Source organism: Sinocyclocheilus anshuiensis, unplaced genomic scaffold (genome assembly GCF_001515605.1).
Source record: "Sinocyclocheilus anshuiensis isolate Anshui unplaced genomic scaffold, SAMN03320099.WGS_v1.1 scaffold1200, whole genome shotgun sequence".
NCBI classification, from domain to species: Eukaryota; Metazoa; Chordata; class Actinopteri; order Cypriniformes; family Cyprinidae; genus Sinocyclocheilus; species Sinocyclocheilus anshuiensis.
This window is the reverse complement of record NW_015542405.1, coordinates 147,387-155,809: the sequence shown is the minus strand read 5'-3', so window position 1 is coordinate 155,809 and position 8,423 is coordinate 147,387. Positions and strand designations below refer to the sequence as shown.

Below are 8,423 nucleotides of genomic sequence, written 5' to 3'. Positions count from 1 at the left end.
ATCTATCTATCTATCTATCTATCTATCTATCTATCTATCTATCTATCTATCTATCTGTCCACCCACCCACAGTATCTATCTCTCACATGTTTAATGCAGGTTTTTTATTCTCTATATAACTCTATGTTGTGTCTCTTTTATCTGACAGACTCTGTTCAGTTCATGAGGCTCTGTTTTAATGTGATCCTGTCTTTAGACAGATTTAACTGAGTCAAGTTCCACATGATTTCACTTCCTCATATTTGACCCATATTCTCATATTTCAGTTTCTCCAGTTCATCTTCCCGCTGCTAAAATATTCAGATTTATTTGAGCTTTCAATGAAGACAGCTATATTTTTGTCTCTGTCAATGTGCAGGAGCACTGTTAACTGAATCATAATAATACCCAATCATAATTGATATTTTACATATCGAACTTAATTCCTTCGTAAAGGACACTATTATTTGTATGAACAGCGCTTTACATTATTACAAAGTGACGCTCACACAAAGAAGTTCAAAGTGATTATGATAATTATCTTTAATGTTACACTCTGTTCTTTACGCGTGCCCCGCTCTCAGCCAATCAGCGCCGCCGCCCAGCCTTCACTCAGACGCCGCAGCCAATCAAAACGCGGCGTGACGTCAGAGCCGCAGTGAGAGAGGGTCGAGGGTGTGAGCGCGCAGAGCTGTTGCCGGATGAGAGATCAGAGCAGCACATTTCACATCGTCTTCATCATCCTCCGATTATTGATTGATTGATAGATTGATACATCATGGAGGAGTACGAGCGCGCGCCCAAGCGCCCGAAGGTGTCCGCCGAGGATGAGGAGGAGCTGGAGGAAGGCGAGGAGTCAGACTCAGCATCCGCGGGGCTCCTGGGTGACGATGAGGAGGATGAAGGGCAGAGCAGAGCGCGCTGGAGCTCCGCGGAGAGGAAGGTCAGAGCCGCATCACTCTCAATACTGAGCACTAGCATCAGCATCAGCATCATCTCACCATGCAGAGAACATCTATATATATATTCATATTCATAGCGCTGGACTGACAAGACACGCGTTTAATGCATGATGCCACAACACTGCAAAGAGAAAAAGAAAAGAGGAGGGAGAGGGAGCCAGAAAGATGATAAACAGGAACAGTGCCGTTCAGTTTCAGTGATATATATGTGACCCTGGAGCACAAAACCAGTCATAAGGGTCAATTTTTTGAAATTGAGATTTATGCATCATCTGAAAGCTGAATATTAATAAGCTTTCCATTGATGTATGGTTTGTTAGGATAGCACAATATTTGAAAATCTGGAATCTGAGGGTGCAAAACAATCTAAATATTGAGAAAATCATCTTTAAAGTTGTCCAAATGAAGTTCTTAGCAAATGCATATTACTAATCAAAAATTAAGCTTTGATATATTTACAGTAGGACATTTACAAAATATCTTCATGGAACATGATCTTGAAATGTTTGAATAATTGAATTTACAGTGGTTCTCCCAACATTTGGCTGCACCCTTCGACCAGCCTCAGCCATTGTGAGGCCGTGATTGACAACATGATCCACAATTGTAGCCCTGATTTCATCAGGGATCCGCCTATGTACTTGGCCTCTTCTTCCTCTTCCCCTGTTTTGTCCCCTTCCCCTTCCTCCCCGCACCCTCACCCCTCTTCCACGAGGCTGCCCTTCCATTTCTGTGTCACAGTATTGTAGAAATGGTACACACTATGTCCTGCTTGGTTCATATATGCTTGTAAAGTGGGGGTTTATGGGATTCAGCTCTGACAGTGATTGTAGAGAAGTGGCTTATCATTGGTTGCAACTAATGCTTCACACACCCCTTCTCATCAGTGAAAGTTGAGATTCACCTGAGAGAAATTGTTCAATTTAGGAGACATTTTCAGGAAAAAAAAAGATTTAAAAAATGTGTAAAATTTGCTTGACAGATTTTGACAACTAGTTCAACATTTTTGTATGTAATGACTCAAGCAATGAAATGAGGACTATTAGTTTTATATGGAATGACTATTCAGCATTCACAAGTATAGTTAATTTTGACTGACATGACATAAGCAAATGATAATGTTATAAAACAGCAGAGAGTTGTATGAAAGCAATTGATGCATGTCCAAAAGCATTTGCAATTTGTTCGAAGGAATGAGAAACTGCTACTATGATGTGCACAAATGACTAAATGTTGTGGAGGTTGAACTAACTGTTGTGCAAATGTAAATAGTGATGTGAGAAATGCACCAAAGCGACTGAGAAAAACTAATATAACTTATTTTTTTACACATTGAACTTAATTTCTTTGTAAAAGGACATTATTATTTTTTATGAATGCCGCTTCACATGCTCATTATTATAAAGTGATGTTCACACAAAGAAGCTCAAAGTGATTGTAATTATTTTTAATGTCACACTATTAAAGCAGCCCCGTGTTCTTCACGCATGCCCCGCTCTCAGCCAATCAGCGCCGCCGCCCAGCCTTCACTCAGACGCCGCAGCCAATCAAAACGCGGCGTGACGTCAGAGCCGCAGTGAGAGAGGGTCGAGGGTGTGAGCGCGCAGAGCTGTTGCCGGATGAGAGATCAGAGCAGCACATTTCACATCGTCTTCATTATCCTCCGATTATTGATTGATTGATAGATTGATACATCATGGAGGAGTACGAGCGCGCGCCCAAGCGCCCGAAGGTGTCCGCCGAGGATGAGGAGGAGCTGGAGGAAGGCGAGGAGTCAGACTCAGCATCCGCTGGGCTCCCGGGTGACGATGAGGAGGATGAAGGGCAGAGCAGAGCGCGCTGGAGCTCCGCGGAGAGGAAGGTCAGAGCCGCATCACTCTCAATACTGAGCACTAGCATCAGCATCAGCATCATCTCACCATGCAGAGAACATCTATATATATATTCATATTCATAGCGCTGGACTGACAAGACACGCGTTTAATGCATGATGCCACAACACTGCAAAGAGAAAAAGAAAAGAGGAGGGAGAGGGAGCCAGAAAGATGATAAACAGGAACAGTGCCGTTCAGTTTCAGTGATATATATGTGACCCTGGAGCACAAAACCAGTCATAAGGGTCAATTTTTTGAAATTGAGATTTATGCATCATCTGAAAGCTGAATATTAATAAGCTTTCCATTGATGTATGGTTTGTTAGGATAGCACAATATTTGAAAATCTGGAATCTGAGGGTGCAAAACAATCTAAATATTGAGAAAATCATCTTTAAAGTTGTCCAAATGAAGTTCTTAGCAAATGCATATTACTAATCAAAAATTAAGCTTTGATATATTTACAGTAGGACATTTACAAAATATCTTCATGGAACATGATCTTTACTTAATATCCTAAAGATTTTTGGCATAAAAGAGAAATGTATAATTTTGACCCACACAATGTATTGTTGGCTATTGCTACAAATATATTATGACTGCTTTTGTGCTCCAGCGTCACATATATATATTCATATTCATAGCGCTGGACTGACATGACACGTGTTTAATGCATGCCAAGACACTGCAAAGAGAAAAAGAAAAGAGGAATCAAGAGAGGGAGCCAGAAAGATGATAAACAGGAACAGTGCCATTCAGTTCAATGATATAAATAAGATGAGATCAGAAAGCATTCACCACAAATCACCATGGTACTGCATGAAGTGTGACCATACGACTATACCGTAACCCAAAGGTTGCGGGTTCGAGTCTCGTACCGGCAGGGATTGTAGGTGGGGGGAGTGAATGTACAGCGCTCTCCCGTGTTTAATGCATGCCAAGACACTGCAAAGAGAAAAAGAAAAGAGGAATCAAGAGAGGGAGCCAGAAAGATGATAAACAGGAACAGTGCCATTCAGTTCAATGATATAAATAAGATGAGATCAGAAAGCATTCACCACAAATCACCATGGTACTGCATGAAGTGTGACCATACGACTATACCGTAACCCAAAGGTTGCGGGTTCGAGTCTCGTACCGGCAGGGATTGTAGGTGGGGGGAGGGAATGTACAGAGCTCTCTCCACCTTCAATACCACGACTGAGGTGCCCTTGAGCAAGGCACCGAACCCCCAACTGCTCCCCGGGCGCCGCAGCAAAAAATGGCTGCCCACTGCTCCGGGTGTGTGTTCACGGTGTGTGTGTGTTCACTGCTGTGTGTGTGCACTTTGGATGGGTTAAATGCAGAGCACTAATTACAAGTATGGGTCACCATACTTGGCCACATGTCACGTCACTTATACTGTGGCTTATAAGTGTCATCATGTGTCAACCATATCCTTCTCAAGAGGTTTGCTGGTAAACAGCAGGAAATATATAATCATTGTAAATAGATCGGCACAATAAATAGATTGAGTGCAGTAATCTTTTTCTATTAAAACATTTAAAAAGGTTTATGGAAAACAGCATATCTGTGAACAACACAGTCACAGAATCAAATTTTATTAAAATAATTTACATTCAGGATATGTGTTCGCTCCACATGTAAAGCAAGGATGAATTTATAATTCGCAAATGACCTATTTTAAGTTATTAGTACATGTTCCTGGTCTAATTGTGCATATGAAAATCAACAGTCAAAATAATCAAAAGCATTATTTTTGTTAAATTAAGTGAACACAGGGAAGAATTATATTTAATAATTTTTATTCATATGCATAAACAGTCATCTTTTTTCTACTAAAATATTTATGAAAAATACAATTTCTGAGAACGACCAAGTCACATTGAGTTTTGTCAGAGTTTTAATGAATTAATTTACATACAAGCTAACAGTGTTAACTAACATCTAAAGCATGAATTTATATTTTATAAGTAACCCCTTTTAACTCATTAGTACGTGTTTAGCATGCAGAAATCATAGTTATGTCATAAAAACAATCAAATGCATTTTTTTTTTAATTAAATGAATGCAAAAAATTATATTTTATCATTTTCATTTACATGCATGAACAGTTATCTGTTTTTTAATAATCTAAAACATTCATGCAGAGTACCAGATCGGTGAACGACACAAACACATTGAATCAGAGATCCGTCAGATTTTAATACATCAGAGAATTCATTGTGTGTGCATGGTAAACAGACCATTTAGTACTATGGTAAATATCAAAGTACTTCTAATTTTCCTAATTTTTAGAATTTTTATTAAACTAAAATGTGACCTCATGCCAGTGGTAAACATCTGTTTTTAAGCATATTGTCTTTATTTTTATCATCTGAACACATTGGCACTGTTCCTGTTTATGATCTTTATGGTTTTCTTTTCTTTTGGCATCATGTACTAAATGCATGTAAATCCCGTGCTGTGAATATGAATCAAGCAGAAATAAAAATGTCCATCAAAATACAAATGAAGAGAAGTCTCACATCTGAAATGTTGCGTATGAACGCTATATTTACATTGGTACCTCATAAAACGACGTGACGTTATCTCTCACCATGGCAACACAAGAGCTGTCAGTCAATACATGGAAACAAAGAACCTCCCGTTACTCATTTGAAAAAGTAACTCCAATATTTTCTTGTAATGCACTGCTTTATTAGTAACTTGAAAAAGTAATCTGATTACGCAACTCACGTTACTTGTAATGTGAGGAAATTTAAACATGCTCAAGCGACCAACTTTACCATTTTTGTTGCACGTGATCAAGTCCGACATAATTTCAAAGCAGCTTTATAGAAAATCAGATTAGAGCTGGACAATAAAATAGTTACATTTGCAATGATATAAACAATCAAGCAGGCGAGATTTGCTATATAGTATGTATTGAGATGGACTGACCAATGAAGTGACCTATGATCACTGTGCACACACACACACACACACACACACATACACACACTCACTCATACACACACACACACACACACACACTCTCTCACTTTCGCACACACACACACACACACACACTCACACTCACTCACTCACTCACTCACACACACACACACACACACTCACACTCACTCACTCACTCACTCACACACACACACACACACACTCTCTCACTTTCGCACACACACACACACACACACACACACGAGTGAGTAAACACCACCAATCTGAAGTGCGTCTGATTGACTCAGAGCCGATCCCATGATGCATCAGTGCTTCGGACACGCTTCATATGATTCACCCATTCACCCGCTCAGTTCCTCTTCTGCTGCTGATTTTGTGACTTTTATTAAATTTATGAAAGCGAGTTATTTTGAATGAACGGCATATTAAGTATATGTGAATGTGTCCTCGGCCGTCAGACGTGTGATGCTTTTTGTTTGTTTTTAATATGTTAAGCATCCAGTGTTTGTGAGGTCTGACGTACTGTACAAGTGTTCAATGCATGAACATTTGACCCCGTTTGCTTTATTAGTGCTCGTTCATGGCCTAATTATAATCGTTTGCATTTATATGCACCAGTATGACATTAAATAGTAATGTATGTTTTACTAAAACATTTTAATATATGAAAAATATCACAACTGTGAACAACAGTCACATTGTTGAACTAGAATTTTGTCTGAATTTTAATTAATTAATTTGCATACAAAATAACAGCATTCGCTTACCTGAAGAAAGCATGAAATCATAATTGAGCCCTATTATTTTAATAGAGCTGTGTAAAATATCACATCTGTGAAAAATGCCATATCAAATTTTTTTCAGAATTTTAATCAATTAATTTACATACGAGATAATTGCACATTCAACATTTAAAGTAAGCATGAATTTATCATTCATAATTGACCTATTTTAACTTACTAGTACATGTTCCTGGTATTGTATGTGAAAATGTAGTAAAAAAAATAATCAAAAGCACGTCTTTTTTTAATAAATGAACACAGAAGAATTGTATTTCATCATTTTCATTTATTTGCATAAACAGTAATCTACTTTTTACTAAAACATTTTAAAATATATAAAAAACACCACATCTGTCAACAATGAATCAGAGTTTGTTCAGAATTTGAATGAATTAATTTGCGTACAAGATAACAGTGTTCGCTCAACATCTAAAGTAATCATGAATTTATCATTTATAATGGACCCTTTTAACTTCTTAGAACGTTTTGCATGTAAAAATCACAGTTAACATAGTAAAAATAATCAAAAGCATGTTTTCTAATTAAATTAACACAAAGAATGATATTTGATCATTTTCATTTATATGCATAAACAGTAATCTGCTTTTTAATAAACATTACAAATATTTATGCAATGCCAGATCTGTGAACAGCGACATAAACACGTTGTTGAATCAGAGTTTCATTAGAATTGTGTCAGAGAATCAGTTTATTGCACATGCTTAATTTGACCTCGTTTCATATTGACTTTAATACGATCTTTGGAAACAGTGCAGTTATTTTTCTCCTTCAGTGATTTATTGACACGCTCTGTGATAGAACTGTGTGTTCACAGTCCAGACGAGACGCTCAGAAAGAGACACAGACATAATGGCTTCAGTATTTTGCCCGGGGCTCAGAGGAAACGTTCCTCTTGAACAGCTCTGATGATTTGAATACTAAGTGGCTTTTATTGGCTGATCTGAGCGATGATTGCACATGTACCTCCAGCAGACCTGAGCTGAAGCTCACCTGTGTCCCGTGGGGTTTATGGATATCTGCAGGCATCACCTTTTACTGCCAGAGATACGCGGGGCACGACAATGAAATCAAACGCGCTCAGGTGGGTGGCAGCGGAGTGTGAGACGCTTTAATGGCTCGTGGGTGAGAGCGATACCAGATCCTTCTGGAATCAGTTTGCATCCATAATCTGCCCTCTTTTAATGTGTATGCAAACAGTCTGTCTGCCGGAGCGTCTCGGGTGGGCGGCGGCGTCTCTGGAGTCATCTGGGATCTCAGCGGGATGATGGGAGACGAGCGGTTAAACAGGGTCACCTGACTCGCCCGACTGACAAATGAGCGACTGAATGTGTGTGGTGTTGATCTGCTCTGGATGAATTATGGGTTTTGATGAATGACGTATCATAACATGCGCTGCTGTAACATTGAGTTTAAGGCAAAATGCTACAGGAAAAAACATTCTGTTTAATGCACTGGAGATTTTGGTCTATTCAGTTACCATTTTGTAAACTATTGGATAGAAAACATCCAGAATACACATTTAAGTGTTTAGTTTTTGCACGTTATGTAGTTGCGCCTATTGATTTCAATTACAATGCATATCTTTAAAGGGGTCATGTGATGCTGCTAAAAAGAACATTATTTTGTGTATTTGGTGTAATGAAATATGTTTATGCGGTTTAAGGTTCATAAAACACATTATTTTCCACATACTGTACATTATTGTTTCTCCTCTATGCCCCGCCTTTCTGAAACGCGGCGATTTTTACAAAGCTCATCGATCTGAAAAGCGAGGTGTGCTCTGATTGGCCAGCTATCCAGTGCGTTGTGATTGGCCGAATACCTCAAGCGTGTGACGGAAATGTTAC

At 38.8% G+C, this 8,423-nt stretch overlaps 1 pseudogene; it reads left to right on the top strand.

Annotated features, from left to right (window-relative positions):
• The first annotated feature begins 514 nt into the window (after positions 1–514).
• Positions 515–8,423, top strand: part of LOC107693010 (heterogeneous nuclear ribonucleoprotein L-like) — a 50,284-nt pseudogene continuing 42,375 nt past the window's right edge.